At 44.9% G+C, this 19,483-nt stretch overlaps 1 long non-coding RNA gene across 1 annotated transcript; it reads right to left on the bottom strand.

Annotated features, from left to right (window-relative positions):
• Positions 1-304: 304 nt before the first annotated feature.
• LOC309801441 lies at positions 305-9,940 on the bottom strand. Its single transcript, XR_014293593.1, has 4 exons — positions 9,835-9,940; positions 1,454-1,525; positions 997-1,178; positions 305-696 (listed from the first exon to the last, which is right to left on the bottom strand). It is a non-coding gene; the product is annotated as an uncharacterized lncRNA (long non-coding RNA).
• Positions 9,941-19,483: the final 9,543 nt, after the last annotated feature.

Below are 19,483 nucleotides of genomic sequence, written 5' to 3'. Positions count from 1 at the left end.
GAATGGAATTGGAGGTAGAGGGGCAGAAGAGGAAGCAGTTGGTCATCAACAGATACTTATGGGCAGCTAGGTGCCAGGCACTGTTCTGGGCACTGTGGACACAGCAAAGGAATACACAGAGAGGGTCTCTGCCCTCTAGAATAAGGGTGGGTAAACTATGAACGGCCTGTGGGCCAAATCTGGCCTCTTTTTATGTGCCTATGAGCTAAGAATGGCTTTTACATCTTTAAATGATTGAAGAAATCAAAAGAATATTTCATAATGTGCAAAAATTATATGAAATTCAGATTTCAGTATCCATAAATAAAGTTTTATTGGAGCACAGCCACGCTCCGTTTACGTATGGTCTAGGGCTGCTTTCACACTACAACAGCAGAGTCGAGTAGTTGCAACAGAGACCATATGGCTGAGAAAGCCTAAAATGTTTACTAGCTGGCTCTTCAGAAAAAAAGTTGTTAACCCCTGCTCTAGGAACTTACATTCTCTTTGGTTAAACAAGCAGGTAAACTAATTTCAGAGTGCTTCTGAGGACAAGAGCCAGCTGGCATCTGTAGTTTCTCACACCCTGCTTCTGCCTCAGCCACCTTCCCCTGGAAGGGAAGTGCTCCATCCAGCTGGGTTGTAATACAGCAGCAGAGGAACTGGGGTCATTGTGATCAGCCCCCTGCTTCTGGGCCAAGAGGATCAAGACTTTTCCTGGAAGAAAAAAGTCACTGTCAGTGATTTGCAAAGTCCAGCACCCGCTGGTTCCCCTTCCCCTAACCCAGATCCTCAATCTAGGAACAACTTGTTTATGACTTCAGAGGAACATCATCACCTTTGTCATCAAGGCCTGCCACCTGTGTTCCTGCCAGTTGTATGCAGTGCCTCCTTCTTTACAAAAAGTCTTCTCCCACACTACCTCATGGAGCCCTTATGGGGTAAGGCATGGCTTGGGGTTATTGTTCCCATTTCACAGATGAGGAAACAGAGACTTGGAGAAATAACCTGACTTACCCAGGGTCACATCGCTTGAAATAGCTTGCAAAGCCAGAATTAGAAAGTAGTGCAATGTCAGCTTTGGAAGGGCCTTTTGGACTGTCTCATCCAGAGATAGGAAACTGATGGCCTGAGGCAGAGGTGAATCAGTTAAGGGTGGTGGCCAGTCCTCCATGTGCAAGAAATAAGGCATGCATTTTCTGTAGAGAAGTTTAAAACATTAATGAAACTGGGTGGGTCTGCTTTTTTTTATCACTGTGCCCTGGCAATTCTAAACAATGTCGTTGGTGATAAAATCCTCCCTCCTGAAGAGATCTTTCTTGGTCTAAGTTCTAAATAATTGCCGCGATTATTATATATATATATATATATTTCAAATGAGTACATTTTATCACCTAACCTTTAATAAATAACATATTCTACATGGAAGTTAATTTGAAGAACTCCCAGTTACACAACTGGCGCCAACATATACCTTCAGTTTGAGGGCTCATAGCAGGTCAGCATCATTGGAGCTCACATCAGGAGCCTTCATGTCCCCATGTCCCTGCGTTTAAACAGCAGGTTTGAAATCAATGGCGATAGCACAGTGATTGTAAGACTGTTACTGTAGTTCTCTCATTCTCTGGGCAAGTCATTCTCTGAACCTGCCAAGTTGCCTCTTTTAGAGGCATTTCTTCATGTGTGTGTGTATGTACCTTTTTGTTAAAAAAATACATTAATATAACCATAAACTATTAGTCCTTTACTTTTTTCCCATTTGTACTATAATTTTTATTTTATTTAAAAAATTTTATTGGTCTGAGTATATATATGAAGTTCAATAAAAGCAAGTTTTTACTGTCTCTGTTGCTTTTCTGCCCTTATTATTATTTGTTTTATTTCATGATTATTATTGAAGATAATTCTTGTCATGTTGGGATTAAAAAGATGATCTTTTCTACACACACTACTATATATAAGACAGGTAACTAACAAGAACCTACTGTATAGCAGTAGGGAACTCTACTCAATATTCTGTGATAACCTATATGAGAAAAGAATTAATATATGTATATGTATAACTGAATCACTTTGCTGTATACCTGAAACTAACACATTGTAAATCAACTATACTCCAATAAAAATAAAAATTTAAAAACATGTTTTTTACATTACCAGAAAATCTAAGAAGAAATTCAAGAAAAATAAAATTTGATAACTTGAAAAAAAAAAAACCACATTCTGGGTGTCAAACACACTAGGTTCACCATTGGCTTAAAGACAGAATAGGACATCATTATCTTCTCAATCATAACCATCATTATTTTTTTATTGAGCACCTACTTGGTGCCAGGCACTGTTCTAAGGTTGGACATGTATCATCCCAATTTTTTCCCCATTCAACAAATATTTATTAAGATCCTACCATGTGTGAGGCACCATTGTAGGTGCTGGTGATATGGCAGTGAACAAAATCAAATGCTTTCTCTCTCTTACCCGTGAACCACTGGGCCTGGAGGTAGGATGGGTGTTCTCCTTGTGTACCATCCTATTTTAAGAATAAAGCCAGGGGCTTCCCTGGTGGCACAGTGGTTGAGAGTCTGCCTGCCGATGCAGGGGACACGGGTTCGTGCCCCGGTCCAGGAAGATCCCACATGCCACGGAGCGGCTGGGCCCGTGAGCCATGGCCGCTGAGCCTGAGCGTCCGGAGCCTGTGCTCCGCAACAGGAGAGGCCACAGCAGTGAGAGGCCCATGTACCGCAAAAAAAAAAAAAGAATAAAGCCAGGACCCCACAGACCCAGGATTAGGGTGAGGTGAGTTAAGGCCAAGTCACACAAGTGCAAGGTCATATCCTGTCTTCACGTAAAATGTTGCTATTTTGGTCATCATGGATTTTTTTTTTTTTTTTTTTTTTTTTTTGTGGTATGCGGGCCTCTCACTGTTGTGGCCTCTCCTGTTGCGGAGCACAGGCTCCGGACACGCAGGCTCAGCGGCCATGGCTCACGGGCCCAGCCGCTCCGCGGCATGTGGGATCCTCCCAGACCGGGGCACGAACCGGTGTTCCCTGCATTGGCAGGCAGACTCTCAACCACTGCGCCACCAGGGAAGACCGATTTTTTTTTTTTTTTTGCATTACTTTTAACTTTTGAAAATATATCTTGATTGTTGAGTTTTTTTGGCACCCCCTTAAATTTTGCACCCAAGATGATTCCTCATTAACCTCATTCTGTTAACCTCACCCTAGTCCTGTCCTTGCTTATGTGATCCTCACAACAATCACGTGAAGTAGATGCAATAATTACCCCCATTTTACAGATAAGAAAAGTGAGGCACAGAGAAGCTAAATGACTTGCTCAAGGACATACAGTTAATTAAGTGGTAAAGCTGGTGCATGAACTTCTCTTACTTTAGAATCCATGCTCTTAACCCTACTTTACATTTTGTTTAGTCCATACGGGCTGCTAAATATCTCAAATAACTTGCCATCACTTTAATTTAAAATTAAAAATACAGCACAGTGCATTCCGCAGCCCCTCTGGACTGGGGTCGGGTTGGGAGACCCCTTGGTCCTGGGACACGGGGCACGGCCAGAAAGGCAGCAGCCCCCTCACCTGTCACACAGCACACGTTGGTGGGGTACCTGGTGCTAAACCATTCATAGATGACCTGCTTCTGGGTCAGTGTTTCCTAGATAACAGAGCAGCTCCCTTGCTGGGATCTATTGAAAGTCAGCCCTGGACAGACGTTTTGTAAAAAGAAGGTATTAAAAAAAAAAAAAAAGGAAGAAGAAAATTTAAGATACAGCTTTCCAGCCTCTTTAAAAGTCAGGCCAGGGACTTCCCTGGTGGCGCAGTGGTTAAGAATCCACCTGCCAATGCAGGGGACACAGTTTTGACTTCTGGTCCGGGAAGATCCCACCTGTCGCACCCAAGCCCGAGCACCACAACTGCTGAGCTCGCATGCCACAACTACTGAAGCCTGCACGCCTAGAGCCCATGTTCCGCAACAAGAGAAGCCACCACAATGAGAAGCCCACGCACCGCAATGAAGAGTAGCCCCCGCTCACTGCAACTAGAGAAAGCCCGCGTGCAGCAAGGAAGACCCAACGCAGCCAAAAATAAATAAATAAATTTATTTAAAAAAATAAAAAAGGCCACCTGGGTTCACATTCCAGTTTTGTGGCCATCAGCAGAATGGAGTGGCAGCCTCTCTCAGATAAAGCAAGCTCATCAGGTCACCACAGTCTCCACCACCCACTATTATCTCACTGCCTCCCCCATTTCATTCACTTGCTACCTGTCTGCTCCTGGGGGCATTTAGATTTGGACCCCTAATCTGGTCATCTCACAGATGGAAGAATCCAAGCCCCGGAGAGGAAGAGGTTTACCCAATTCACACAGCATTTGGAGCCTGGGCTCCAAGCCAGGCCTCACACAGCCCTTCAGTGATGAGAGACACTTGTAACTTTACACTCGATGGGAGCTCAGAAAGGGAGTTCCCAGACAGATCAAGCTAACTCCTATTTGCTGAGCACCGCCCAATTTTTGCCTCCAAAGTGGGCATTTCCACATCAACATCTCAGGTGGCCCTCCCAACGACTCTGGCAGGTCAGCCTTGACAACCTCTATATTACACGTGAGAAACTGTTGCTTGGGAGGTTAAGTGACTCTCCCAGGTTCTCACTGCAAGCTTGTGGTAGGTCTAACTTCAGTTCACTAGCTCTTGACGTAAGACCAGAGGAATCCACCTCCTGCTCTCTCCCCAAAACACCCTCTCTGACTCTTACTAGGATTTTCTTGGACTGAGGCTGGAGTCTCTGGGGCTAAATTTACTCTCTTCCAGAAGGATTCTAACACAGGGCAGCCCGAGAGTCAAGCTGGAGCTGTCAGAAGTACTGACTATAGGCCAAGCATATGCTAGATGCTTTTCACAAAGCTTCTATATTCTTTGTGTTTATCTGCATCCTCTAAATTTTCCACAGTGACTGTATTTTACTTCCTATACAAGGAATTGCTTGATCTAGGCCTGGAAATGATTCTACTGAAAGTTTGGGGAAGTTGAGGATATTGGTCCCCAACTTGCAGTTAAGGAAACTGAAGCTCAGATGGATGGCCCAAGGTTACACAGGTCAGAAGTGATGGAATCAGGATTCTGTCCGAGTCCAAGGCCTGTGCTCTTTCCGTTCCACTACTCTGCTTGCCCTTTTTTTTTTTAACACCTTGTTCCACAAAGGAATTCAGGCAATTTGTAAAAATACATTAAAGGAATCAAGCATTTATCCTGTCTTTCTTGTACAAACTATTTCAGGAAAATCAAATAATGAATGAGGAAAAGTTATTCTTTTATTTTTTCATTTAAGTTTTATTTTTTAATTATTTTTGTAATTTTATTTTTTAAAATATTTTTTATTGAAAAGTTGTTCTTTATGGAAGAATTCCAGCTAATGAATGCAAAAAGAATGACAGAGGGACTTCCCTGGTGGTCCAATGGTTATGACTCCGTGCTTCCACTGCAGGGAGCTCGGGTTCTATCCCTGGTCAGGGAACTAAGACCCCACATGCTGCTGGGCGTGGCCAAAAAAAAAAAAAGAATGACAGAATTAGAAAGTCATGGGGAATTCCCTGGCAGTCCAGGACTTGGCGCTTTCACTGCCAGGGCCCGGTCCCCATTTTGCAACACCTAATGAAATAATGGATCATCAGCAGATGCTAAAACCAACAGATAGAAGGTTGATGGGGAGGGCTTCCCTGGTGGCGCAGTGGTTGGGAGTCCGCCTGCCGATGCGGGGGACACAGGCTCGTGCCCCGGTCCGGGAGGATCCCACGTGCCGCGGAGCTGCGGGGCCCGTGAGCCATGGCCGCTGGGCCTGCGCGTCCGGAGCCTGTGCTCCGTAACGGGAGAGGCCGCGGCGGTGAGAGGCCCGCGTACCGCGAAAAAAAAAAGGTTGATGGGGAATTCTATAATGAAAAGAGCAGGCCAAGAGCCCTGAAACCATGGATCAATCAATAAAAATATTTCAACTAAATATGTGCCACTAGATGAGACATGATAATAAGTAGACTGCACCATCGCCGATAAGGTATTCTGGCTAAAGACGTTAAACCTGAATCTAATCAAGCTCTAGATCTAACTTTCAGTTTACTGGAAATACAAGAGACAGAAGAACAAGTTAAACTACACCATCAGGAAGCAATCAGCCAAATCTTCTGGGATGTGGGAACCTTTACAGGGCAAATGCTCTGGTTTCCTTTACAAATAAATAGCATGAAAAAAGAAAGAAAAAAGTGAAACTGTTATAGATGAAAAGTTACTTATGACACATATCAACCAAATGAAATGTGTGAGCCTTATTTGAGTTCTTATTGGAACAAACCAACTATTAAAGAAATGTGAACATGAACTAGGTATTAAATGATTTTAGGGAATTTGTATTTTGTTAGGTATGATAGTGGCATTGTAGTTATATTTGAAAAAGCCCTATCTTTTAGAGATATATGCTGAAGAAATTCCAGTGAAATGATATGATATCTGGGATTTGCTTTATAATACTTCAGAGGGAGGGAAAAGTGGGGAGGTAAATGAAACAAGATTGGCAAAATGTTGATAATTATTGAGGATGGGTTACAGGTACATAACAGTTTATTACATTCTCTCTACTTTCATGTGTTTGAAATATTCCATAACAAAATGTTTTTTTAAGGCTTAAAATTAAGAAAATTAGGACAAAGAGAAAATACAGATCCAGAAATAGAATAGTTCTGAGCTTCTTAGCAGCCAAAACAAAGAGGGAAACAAGAGTCATGATGGCCAACTGTTGAGAAAGACAGTCTCATGCCTGCAGTTTTTTGACCCTTACTCAATCATGTAAGAATGGGCCCTGAGCCTGGAACACTTCCTAACCAAGAGATAAAGAGCCCACACAGCCTGGGCTGGATTTATCACCTTGTGTGGGAGTATCTTTCCTTGTTTCAGGTGTCATGAGTACTCTTTTGTCTCTGCTTAAAGCATGTCGGTCATTTGGCATCTAGCCAACCCCATGGTTATTATCTGTCCTCCTCTTGGAGGGGATAGGGTCCTTTCACTATGGCACAAGAAGGGTGAGCATAGGTGAAGTGCCCTGTGTTGATCACCGGGAGAGATCCCCCAGCAATGAGGGACCAACACCCACTACTGAAGCTGATCCTACTGTCTCTTCTCTACATGACTAAAGCGTTGTTCCATCCGGTGCTTGACTGCATTGTGTCTTCCTTGACTACTCAGATACCAAGAGGAAATGGGTAGAAGTGTTTAGAGTCTTCCCCTGGGAATTATAACTGGTGCAAGGGTACTCCACTTGACACAAAGAGATTTCTAAAACCAACAAACGAGCACAGTTTCTTTTAATCAGAGAGATTCCGGTGCTGGCAAAATTCCTACTCAATATGGCCTATCAATAGGGGGCCAGTCATCTGTCCTGATTTGGGGTATAATGAAGGACTTGCAAAGAGCTAGGGCCAACAGAAGGAGGGGAAAGAGGTGGAGAGAGGTGGACCTTGGAGGATGAGGGAAATGCAGAAGGACATGGGAAAGGCAGGGCATTCTAGGGGGAGGGTACTGAGTGAGCAAAGGCAGAGAGGCTATTTCATTTTCATAAAAGAAAAAATACAAAAAATGCACGCGAACCTGAAGAAAGCTGGTCTTTTATTTGCTCCCTCTTCGCCAAAAGAAATCGATCCAACTCCAAAAAGCACTGACAGGAAACAAAAGTCTTTACCGAAGGTCTCTGGAGGACACTGCAAAGGGATCACACGGCACAGCTCACGGCAAGACAGCCTTTCAGAATCCTCCTAAATCTCTCTTCCTCCAAGTTCCACACCATTACAACAGCTCCCCAAACCTCTTCCTTCTTTCTCTTTTTCCAAATTCTTGACCACCCAAACTCTGCCAGCTCCCTCACTCCCCTCCCTTCTCTCAGAAGCAGCTTTTCCTGATTGGGACTGGGAGGAAATTCCTCCAGTTCTCTCCACTCTTTTGCTTAGGTCTATTCCTCTCCCTCTGCCCTCCTTACAAAGGCTCCTAAGCCTGGGAAGGAGGAAAAGCAGTGCATATTTACATGTGAGTATTTTTGTCCTGATGCCTGGAAAAAAAAAAAAAAAAAGATTGTAAGGGAAGACACCCGAATGTTAACAGGAAGATGCCAGCAAAGCTTTGGAATCAGATAAAGTTGGGTCCAGGTCCTGGCTCTGCCACTTTCTAGCTGTGTGACCTTGGGCAAGCCTCACTGGAGACATTTCTCCAAACCTCAGATTGCTGTTCCGTGAATGACTTAGCATGGTATCTGGCATATAGCAAGCGTTCCATAAAGTGTAGCTTACAAAATAAAGGAGTTAGTTACCTGTAGATAGTAGGAATATGGTGAACTTTATTTTGTCTTTATCCATATTTTTTGCCTTTATCAGTATTTTAAAAATTTTACAATAAGTACATACTTGTAAAAATAAAACAACATAAAGATCATTATAAACACAGGCCTAAGATTAAATGTTTATCAGTAGAAGATCAAATGAATTATGGGGTACCCATATTCTGGAATATTATGAACTCCTTAAAAATGGGGTATCTCTATAAATAATGACACGAAAAAATGTCCACAGTATACAGCAAGTTGCAAAACAATATGTGGTGTGACTCTTTATATATACATATATATAGTATGCTACAAATAAGAAAAACCGCAGCTATCTCACCAGTGAAGATGAGTGTTTTTCATTTTTCAAATCCATATTTTTGTAAGGTTTTAATTAAAAAAAAATAAGACGCATGAATTACTTTTACATAAAAGAAAAACACTGAAAGGGGGGGAAAAAACAGGCAGGTAGGGTTTCCCGTGTGTTTCCCAGGCCCACGGCAGAACACAGCACCAGACAAACGAAGGACCCCAAGATTCTGCGCACCTAAGTCCTATCGCTGAGCCGGTTGAGCTCCTGCCAGCCACTAGGCTGAGCAGGAAGAGTAAACAGGGCACCCCATCTTCAGCCCTCGAAGGCTCCCCCCTGCCCCCACGTCCTGTTTTGCAGACTGCAATAGAAGGGAGCCAGTTGAAATTGCTCCCTTTCTCCCCATGGGGACCCTTCTAATACCTCTGCTAAGGAGAGAAGGTTTGCTGGAGCAGAGAAGAGGGCAGGGGCAAGAGAAGGCCCTGGGGCCTGAAGATCTTTCTAGATGTATGTGGCCTGTGGCCCCCAAGACTTCCCCGCTCCCCCAATCTTGTTGAAACTGAAGATGGGGGGGCTCTGGAGGGACCGCAGGGCCTTGCCGGGTTCTCAGGGTGGGACCCGCCCCGCAGCGTGTGGAGGCAGGAAGCTGCTGAGCCCCCAAACTCTTGGGGAACAAGCCTGAGCAGTTCCCGGAATGTGGGGGAAATGGGTGCCCTATCAGCCATCTCTATAAAAACCACTTGGGGGACCCTATCAGCCCTCTCTATAAAAACCATCGCCTACAGAAGATCAAGCCCCAAGATTGAGTCCCAGGATTTCCTGACTAGTTCCAAGAACCCAACCTAGAAAGTGGGCGTGGTTCCTGCCTCTTCTTCCCCTCCCCACTCAGACCCTTCTCGCTTTTGGGCCCCCAGTCCAGGCCCAACCCCACGGCCAGCCCATTCAGCTCCCAAGTCTAGTCTGCCCTGCACTCCCTCAAACCCACCCCCAGTGCCCGCCCCGCCCCCAGTTCTGCGCCTCCCCCCGCCCCATTTCCGCTTAGTTTGCACTCCCGGCACCCCGCGCGCGCCTCGGGTACCTCCTCGGCCCGCGGCAACTCATGCGCTGAGGCCCCGCCCCTCTGATGCCCCGCCCCAAAGCCCCGCCCTGGCACGTGCCCGCGCTTTGCTTGTTTACCTCTCAGGGTCTGTAAGGGGACCCTTCTACAGGTCAATCCCTGACTATGTTATCAGTCCTTGGGACCTGCATTCGAAGTGTTGGGAAGGGGGTTCGCGGCGTTCAGAGAAGTTCGGAGGAGATGCAGGCCCGGAAGCGGAAGCAGAGAATGGAGAGGGCCGGAGGTCGGGGCAGTGAGGACCACAAAGCTCGAGCGCACGCCCACCTCCTTCCCTCCGGGCCGGCGCACTTGGGAGTGGGACGATATGCTTGGTCTGGGTCCGGCGGGCTCGAGCCTGAATCTGAACAAGGGCTGGCCCGGTACCCGCCAGGTGTGCTGCGCGGGACTGGCGGCAGGGCGGGGTGGCCCCGGGAGCGATTGTCGGGGTTGGAGGGCGAGTCAAGTGAGCTGGGAGTGCCCGGCCTAGTATCGGGAATCGAGGGTCCAGCTGGAGGTATTGAGGTGAGGTGACATTAGGCCCAACGGCTGTCTCACCTGGATGCCGTGACCTGTCCTGGCAAGGGTGGGGAGCAGGAGGCCCAACCATTGGGGCTGTGCCTCATTAGCGCTTCCCAGGTGGGGCATGGAGCTCGACTCTACGCCGCCACCGTGTGGCCGCAGGGAGCAGCGCCTGCCTGGACCCGGAGACGACTCAGGGCTGGGGCGGGGGACCAGGTCCTGGAGACCTTGGGAGAGCAGCCCTAGGGGAGACTGTCTTTCGATACCCTGCTCCTCCCGAGCTGGGTTCCAGGAATGGGATTGAAGTTGCCATGGCGGCGGCGGAGCAGTCGCCGGGCCTTCCTCCAGCCGCTGTGAATCCTCCTCAGGACAACGTGGGATTGTAGTGTGGACACCCATTATCCGCCAGCATCTTGTTGCTCACTGAATAAGGAGGTGTGGAGATGTGGATGAGAATGATCCCTCCCAAAGGCAGCAAGGCCTCCAACAACCAACCAGCTTTTCCTAAGCATCTACTATGTGAAGGGCGTACAAAGATGAATAATTAAAATAAGTAGGGAAAGCCCTCTCATATTTGTGGCTCCCCACTCTCATGAAAATAACAGGTAACTTCTAGGAAGGCTTACTGTATGCCAGACATTTACTGAGTACTTTTATATGCGTGATAACATTAAATTCTCACCACAGTCCTCTAAGGGAAGGCACTATTATTCCTATCCAACAGATGAGGAAGTTCAGGTTCAGAGAAGTTAAGTAACTTGCCTAAAGTCACACAGCTAGATCGAATTTCTAAGCCTTGGCTTGACTTTTTTTTTTTTTTTTTTTTTGGCCGAGCCGTGGGGCTTGCAGTATCTCAGTTCCCCAACCAGGGATTGAACCAGGCCCCTGCAGTGAAAGCCCAGAATCCTAACCACTAGGCCACCGGGGAACCCCCTTGGCTTTTTTTTCAACTGGGACTTTGAAGGGTATGTAGAAGTTTCCAAAGCAGGGGGTAAGAAGGACATTTCAGGCAGGAGAGTTGTATAGAGAAAGATGTAGAGGGATTTTCAGGGTACTTGGCGAGTTTTACTTGAGCAATAGTCCCCAAGCTTTAGTTAGTAAATTGAGTATCAACCTCATGAAGTTTGTCCTAAGCAATAATAGCCATGAAATCCTGGTTTTAGAACGCAAGTTTTATTTCTGAATCCCCATTGAAATAAATATGTTAATCTTTGAAAAATACTTGGTTATATGCCACTGAAATTATCCCTAGAGCCACCAGTGATAGTCATGCCCCATTCTGGAAAACACTACCATAGGGAATTACTGGAGGTACCCTGGGGAGTTAGGATGAGGCCACTGTTTGTTGAGCAAGGGTCATCTGTGTCCCAAGTAAGCTGCTTGCTGCTGTTCATAATTCTCTGAGCCCCAGACCTACCAGCATATTTAATCTTATCTTTCCTGGCTGGCAACACTTTGGTGGCTCCTTATTCTCTTCTAGATAGAAGAGTAAATGCCTTAACATAACCTACAAGGTCCTTGGGGATCCTGGGGTAGGCCCACTATGGCCCCATCAGGCTGGTGAAGAGAGGGAGACAGGAGACAGGATCTCCTGGAGGAAGTGACATCTGAGCTGAAGTCTAACGGATTTATGGGAGAGAACTAGGTGATGGTGGTGAAGAGCTTTTTTAGGTAGAAAGAACAGCAAGTGCAAATTTCCCGAGGCAGGAAGGAACAATGTGCATGTGATCACCTGATCGAGGCACTAGAGGAAGAGTCGGGGAGAGGAGTTTGCAGGAGCCAGACCCTGCCTGCAGTCCCTGGAGGCATCACAAGCATTGTGATCTTAATTCTGTGCCTTACGAGGAGCCATTTAGGGCCTCAAGAACGGTGACTTCAGTTACTTGAATAACAAATACTTTTTGAACACCTACTTCAGGTGGAGCCCTGGGGTTTTTAATAGAAGACTCTCATGGTCCCTGCCATCAGGAAACTTACATTCTTTTACAAACAAAAGTTATACATATGCATGGTTTAAAGAAATAACAAGTATTATAAGGTTTTCTATGAAAATAGAAGGCAGTCCACTACCTCTTCCCTCATTTCCACATTTGCAGAGACATCTATTTTCAACTTTTTTAGCTGACTGTATTTTAGATTTATCTCCATTATCTCTAAGTAATCTTGGTTTGTTTTTCGTTTTTTGAATTTTTGAATTTTATTTAATTTATTTTTTTATACAGCGGGTATGTATGTCAATCCCAATCTCCCAGTTCATCCCACCACCACTACCCCACCCCCCTGCCACTTCCCCCCCTTGGTGTCCATACGTTTGTTCTCTACATCTGTGTCTCTATTTCTGAACTGCAAACCGGTTCATCTGTACCATTTTTCTAGGTTCTACATATATGCGTTAATATGCGATATTTGTTTTTCTCTTTCTGACTTACTTCACTCTGTATGACAGTATCTAGATCCATCCACGTCTCTACAAATGACCCAATTTCGTTCCATTTTATGGCTGAGTTAATATTCCATTGTATATACGTACCACATCTTCTTTATCCATTCGTCTGTCGCTGGGCATTTAGGGTGCTTCCATGACCTGGCTATATTGTAAATAGTGCTGCAGTGAACATTGGGGTGCATGTGTCGTTTTGAATTATGGTTTTCTCTGGGTATGTGCCCGGTAGTGAGATTGCTGGGTCATATGGTAATTCTATTTTTAGTTTTTTAAGGAACCTCCATACTGTTCTCCATAGTGGCTGTATCAGTTTACATTCCCACCAACAGTGCAAGAGGGTTCCCTTTTCTCCACACCCTCTCCAGCATTTGTTGTTTGTAGATTTTCTGATGATGCCCATTCTAACTGGTGTGAGGTGATACCTCATTGTAGTTTTGATTTGCATTTCTCTAATAATTAGTGATGTTGAGCAGCTTTTCATGTGCCTCTTGGCCATCTGTATGTCTTCTTTGGAGAAATGTCTGTTTAGGTCTTCTGCCCATTTTTTGATTGGGTTTTTTTTTTTTAATATTGAGCTGCATGAGCTGCTTATATATTTTGGATATCAATCCTTTGTCCATTGATTTGTTTGCAAATATTTTCTCCCATTCTGAGGGTTGTCTTTTCGTCTTGTTTGTAGTTTCCTTTGCTTTGCAAAAGCTTTTAAGTTTCATTAGGTCCCATTTGTTTATTTTTGTTTTTATTTCCATTACTCTAGGAGGTGGATCAAAAACGATCTTGCTGTGATTTATGTCAAAGTGTGTTCTTCCTGTTTTCCTCTAAGAGTTTTCTAGTATCCAGTCTTACATTTAGGTCTCTAATCCATTTTGAGTTTATTTTTGTATATGGTGTTAGGGAGTGTTCTAATTTCATTCTTTTACATGTAGGTGTCCAATTTTCCCAGCACCACTTATTGAAGAGACTGTCTTTTCTCCATTGTATATCCTTGCCTCCTTTGTCATAGATTAGTTGACCATAGGTGCATGGGTTTATCTCTGGGCTTTCTATCCTGTTCCATTGATCTATATTTCTGGTTTTGTGCCAGTACCATATTGTCTTGATTACTGTAGCTTTGTAGTATAGTCTGAAGTCGGGGAGTCTGATTCCTCCAGCTCCGTTTTTTTTCCCTCAAGACTGCTTGGGCTATTCGGGGTCTTTTGTGTCTCCATACAAATTTTAAGATTTTTTGTTCTAGTTCTGTAAAAAATGGCACTGGTAATTTGATAAGGATTGCATTGAATCTGTAGATTGCTTTGGGTAGTGTGGTCATTTTCACAGTATTGATTCTTCCAGTCCAAGAACATAGTATATCTCTCCATCTGTTTGTGTCATCTTTGATTTCTTTCATCAGTGTCTTATAGTTTTCTGCATACAGGTCTTTTACCTCCTTAGGTAGGTTTATTCCTAGGTATTTTATTCTTCTTGTTGCAGTGGTGAATGGGATTGTTTCCTTAATTTCTCTTTCTGATCTTTCGTTGTTAGTGTATAGGAATGCAAGAGATTTCTGTGCATTAATTTTGTATCCTGCAACTCTACCAAATTCACTGATGAGCTCTAGTAGTTTTCTGGTGATATCTTTAGGATTCTCTATGTATAGTATCATGTCATCTGCAAACAGTGACAGTTTTACTTCTTCTTTTCCAATTTGTATTCCTTTCATTTTTTTTTCTTCTGTGATTGCCGTGGATAGGACTTCCAAAACTATGTTGAATAATAGTGTTGAGAGTGGACATCCTTGTCTTGTTCCTGATCTTAGAGGAAATGCTTTCAGTTTTTCACCATTGAGAATGATGTTTGCTGTGGGTTTGTCATATATGGCCTTTATTATGTTGAGGTAGTTTCCCTCTATGCCCACTTTCTGGAGAGTTTTTATCATAAATAGGTGTTGAATTTTGTCAAAAGCTTTTTCTACATCTCTTGAGATGATTATATGGTTTTTATTCTTCAGTGTGTAAATATGATGTATCACATTGATTGATTTGTGTATATTGAAGAATGCTTGCACCCCTGGGATAAATCCCACTTGATCATGGTGTATGATCCTTTTAATGTGTTGTTGGATTCTGTTTGCTAGTATTTTGTTGAGGATTTTTGCATCTATATTCATCAGTGATATTGGTCTGTAATTTTCTTTTTTTGTAGTATCTTTGTCTGGGTTTGGTATCAGGGTGATGGTGGCCTCATAGAATGAGTTTTGGAGTGTTCATTCCTCTACAGATTTTTGGAAGAGTTTGAGAAGGATGGGTGTTAGTTCTTCTCTAAATGTTTGATAGAATTCACCTGTGAAGCCATCTGGTCCTGGACTTTTGTTTGTTGGAAGATTTTTAATCACAATTTCAATTTCTTTACTTGTGATTGGTCTGTTCATATTTTCTATTTCTTCCTGGTTCAGTCTTGGAAGGTTATACCTTCCTAAGAATTTGTCCATTTCTTCCAGGTTGTCCATTTTATTGGCATAGAGTTGCTTGTAGTAGTCTTTTTTTTAAATTAATTAATTTATTTATTATTTATTTTTGGTTGCATTGGGTCAGTTGCTGTGCATGGGCTTTCTCCAGCTGCGGTGAGCATGGGCTACTCTTCTTTGCGGTGTGTGGGCTTCTCATTGTGGTGGCCTCTCCCATTGCGGAGCACGGGTTCCAGGCACACAGGCTTCAGTAGTTGTGGCTCACGGGCTGTAGAGCGCAGGCTCAGTAGTTGTGGCTCATGGGCTTAGTTGCTCCATGGCATGTGGGATCCTCCCGGACCAGGGCTTGAACCCGTGTCCCCTGCATTGGCAGGCGGGTTCCTAACCACTGCACCACCAGGGAAGCCCATGTAGTAGTCTCTTATGATGCTTTGTATTTCTGCAGTGTCTGTGGTAACTTCTCCTTTTTCATTTCTAATTTTATTGATTTGAGTCCTCTCCCTCTTTTTCTTGATGAGTCTGGCTAAAGGTTTATCAATTTTGTTTACCTTCTCAAAGAACCAGCTTTTAGTTTTATTGATCTTTGCTATTGTTTTCTTTGTTTCTATTTCATTTATTTCTTCTCTGACCTTTATGATTTCTTCCTTCTACTAACTTTGGGTTTTGTTTGTTCTTCTTTCTCTAGTTCCTTTAGGTGTAAGGTTAGATTGTTTATTTGAGATTTTTCTTGTTTCTTTCTTTTTTAAAAAAAAATAAATTTATTTATTTATTTTTGGCTGTGTTGAGTCTTCATTGCTGTGTGCAGGCTTTCTCTAGTTGCGGTGAGCGGGGGCTACTCTTCATTGTGGTGCATGGCCTTCTCATTGTCGTGGCTCCTCTTGTTGCAGAGCACAGGCTCTAGGCGTGCAGGCTTCAGTCGTTTTGGCACGTGGGCTCAGCAGTTGTGGCTCGTGGGCTCCAGAGCTCAGGCTCAGTAGTTGTGGCACATGGGCTTAGTTGCTCTGTGGAATGTGGGATCTTGCCAGATGAGGGCTCGAACCCGTGTCCCCTGCACTGGCAGGCGGATTCTTAACCACTGCGCCACCAGGGAAGCCCCTAGGTGTTTGTCCTTTAATTCTTCTAGGTCTTTGTTAAACATTTCTTGCATCTTCTTGATCTTTGCCTCCATTCTTTTTCTGAGGTCCTGGATCATCTTCACTATCCTTATTCTGAATTCTTTTTCTGGAAGGTTGCCTATCTCCACTTCATTTAGTTGTTTTTCTGAGGTTTTATCTTGTTCCTTCATCTGGTACAAAGTCCTCTGCCTTTTCATTTTGTCTATCTTTCTGTGAATGTGGTTTTCCTTCCACAGGTTGCAGGATTGTAGTTCTTCTTGCTTCTGCTGTCTGCCCTCTGGTGGATGAGCCTATCTAAGAGGCTTGTGCAGGCTTCCTGATGGGAAGGACTGGTGGTGGGTAGAGCTGGGTGTTGCTCTGTTGTCAGAGCTCAGTAAAACTTTAATCCGCTTGTTTGCTGATGGGTGGGCCTGGGTTCCCTCCCTGTTAGTTGTTTGGCCTGAGACGACCCAGCACTGGAGCCTACCTGGCTCTTTGGTGGGGCTAATGGCAGACTCTGGGAGGGCTCACACCAAGGAGTACTTCCCAGATCTTCTGCTGCCAGTGTCCTTGTCCCCACGGTGAGCCACAGCCACCCCCCGCCTCTGCAGGAGACCCTCCAACACTAGCAGGTAGGTCTGGGTCAGTCTCCTATGGGGTCACTGCTTCTTCCCCCTGGTTCCTTATGCACACACTACTTTGTGTGTGCTCTCCAAGAGTGGAATCTCTGTTTCCGCTAGTCCTAAGTCCTGCAATCAAATCCCACTAGCCTTCAAAGTCTGATTCTCTAGGAATTCCTCCTCCCATTGCCGGACCCCCAGGTTGGGAAGCCTGACGAGGGGCTCAGAACCTTCACTCCAGTGGGTGGACTTCTGTGGTATAATTGTTCTCCAGTTTGTGAGTCACCCACCCAGCAGCTATGGGATTTGATTTTATTGTGATTGTGCCCCTCCTACCGTCTCATTGCGGCTTCTCCTTTGTCTTTGGATGTGGAGTATCTTTTTTGGTGAGTTCCAGTGTCTTCCTGTCGATGATTGTTCAGCAGTTAGTTGTGATTCTGGTGCTGTCGCAAGAGGGAGTGAGCACACATCCTTCTACTCCACCATCTTGAACCAATCTCCTAGTAATCTTGTTTTGCCACTTCTAGACATTTCAGTTTTGAACACTATCTCTTGACTTTTCTACTATGGAAGATAAAGTTGTTTTTTCTTTTTTTTTTTTTTTTTTTTTTTTGCGGTAAGCAGGCCTCTCACTGTTGTGGCCTCTCCCGTTGCGGAGCACAGGCTCCAGACGCGCAGGCCCAGTGGCCATGGCTCACGGGCCCAGCCGCTCCGCAGCATGTGGGATCTTCCCGGACCGGGACACGAACCCGAGTCCGCTGCATCGGCAGGCGGACTCTCAACCACTGCGCCACCAGGGAAGCCCTGGAAGATAAAGTTTTAATTGTCTTTCCCCATCACCTGCCCCACCATACACAATAATCCCCACATCCTCAAGTTGCCAACATAACTTTGGTGCGTTCAGTAGTCTTTGTTTACATTATTTTATGTAAGCTATGATTACTTTTCCTGTACAACTTTTTGTTTTCCCCAGAGTCAACAATTGTCCTGTTGTGTCACTTGCTTAGTTTCTGTGTATTCCACCCTCTACCAGTTATCTAAATCTCTTCTCAAGAGGTTCCTACATATCAGGTGTCTCAGATTGGTGTCTCTGGAAGCAGAGGTGGAGATGGACAGGTTTACTAGGGATCAACACCTGTGAAAGGAAGTGGGCGGAAGCAGGATTGGGTAGAGGCAGAGGAACTGCACTGAGGCCTGGAAAGCCTCCGCCCAGCTGGCAGGGAGCCTTAGAGCAAGTATGGCCCATCATATGAGTGTCCTGAGCCCTGCTGAAACGGCCAGGCCTTTATATCCTGCCTGGCTCAATGGCTCAGTCCTGCCTATGGGCTGCTCCAGGAAGGATCTGATCTTGGGCGAGGTAGCTCTCTGCATTGGAGAGCGAACCTGAAGGAGCTGACAGCTGGAGGTGGTCTGCGGCTCGAACTCCCTGCAGCTGGGCCACAAGCCCTTCCTTGAAGGGGACTCTGGGAGGCAGACTCCATGACTACCACATCATGTGTTCTGTCAATTCCATCTTTTTTTTTTTTTAGTGTGGACCATTTTAAAAGTTTTTATTGAATTTACAATATTGCTTCTGTTTTATGTTTTGGTTTTTTGGCCGCGAGGCATGTGGGATCTTAGCTCCCTCTGCACTGGAAGGTGAAGTCCCAACCACTGGACCACCAGGGAAGTCCCTGTCAATTCCATCTTCTTGAAGAAACTTTTCTTCTGCTCCAGTCTGGAGCGTTTGCCCTTTATATCTAGTGAACAGCTATTATTCTGGGCAGGGAAAGATCCAGACTTTGTAGGGTTTAAAGTTTATACAATCTGGGGGCCCTTTAAAAAAAGGAATACAAATTAGCTGTAATTTATTTGGATTGATAAATCAAATTCCTGGAGCTTGAGCTCCCTTAGAGACTCAGGACCTTTTCTTCTGAGCTCGCATTGAGCAATCTAGCAACAGTGCTCTCTGATTGGTTTCTCCCACCTGCCTAGAGAACCCTCTACAACTCCCAGCACTCCCAGCGGCCCGCGGAATGTGCAGGAAGCAGAAGCTTAGGCTTCTAGGTGAGCCCGCATCTGATCCTGGGGTCTTCATGAGCATCTGTCACCTCGCTCCTGTGTTGGATTTCCCTGGGACTGCTGCTTTCTTTACTCTCTCCTTTTGGTGGAGCATCTACTCTAACATTTTCTTGGGAAAGAGGGTGTGTGAGGTGACATTTCTGAGACCTTGCAAGTCTGCAAATACCTTCATTCTACCTTCCCCTTAATAATGTGGTTTGGTACAGGATATATGAAGACTCTGAGAACGGTGCCTGGCACGTAAGTAGTTCTATAGGTGTTTTGCTATCATTATTATAAAAAACTCCCATTGGAGAGACTTCCCTGGTGGTCCAGTGGGTAAGACTCCGTGCTCCCAACGCAGGTGGCCTGGGTTTGATCCCTGGTCAGGGAACTAGATCCTGCACGCATGTCACAACAAAGGATCCCACGTGCCACAACTAAGAGCCGGCGCAGCCTAAATTTAAAAAAAGACAAAAAAACAACTATCTTTGGAGATTATTTTCTTTTAGTGTTACTGTTGAGAAGTCCAAAGCATCCTGATTCCTGGTGCTTTGTGTGTAGTCCCTT

This window comes from Mesoplodon mirus, assembly GCF_964341445.2.
Source record: "Mesoplodon mirus genome assembly, chromosome: 3".
NCBI lineage: Eukaryota > Metazoa > Chordata > Mammalia > Artiodactyla > Ziphiidae > Mesoplodon > Mesoplodon mirus.
This window is presented reverse-complemented; position numbering and strand designations above follow the sequence as displayed.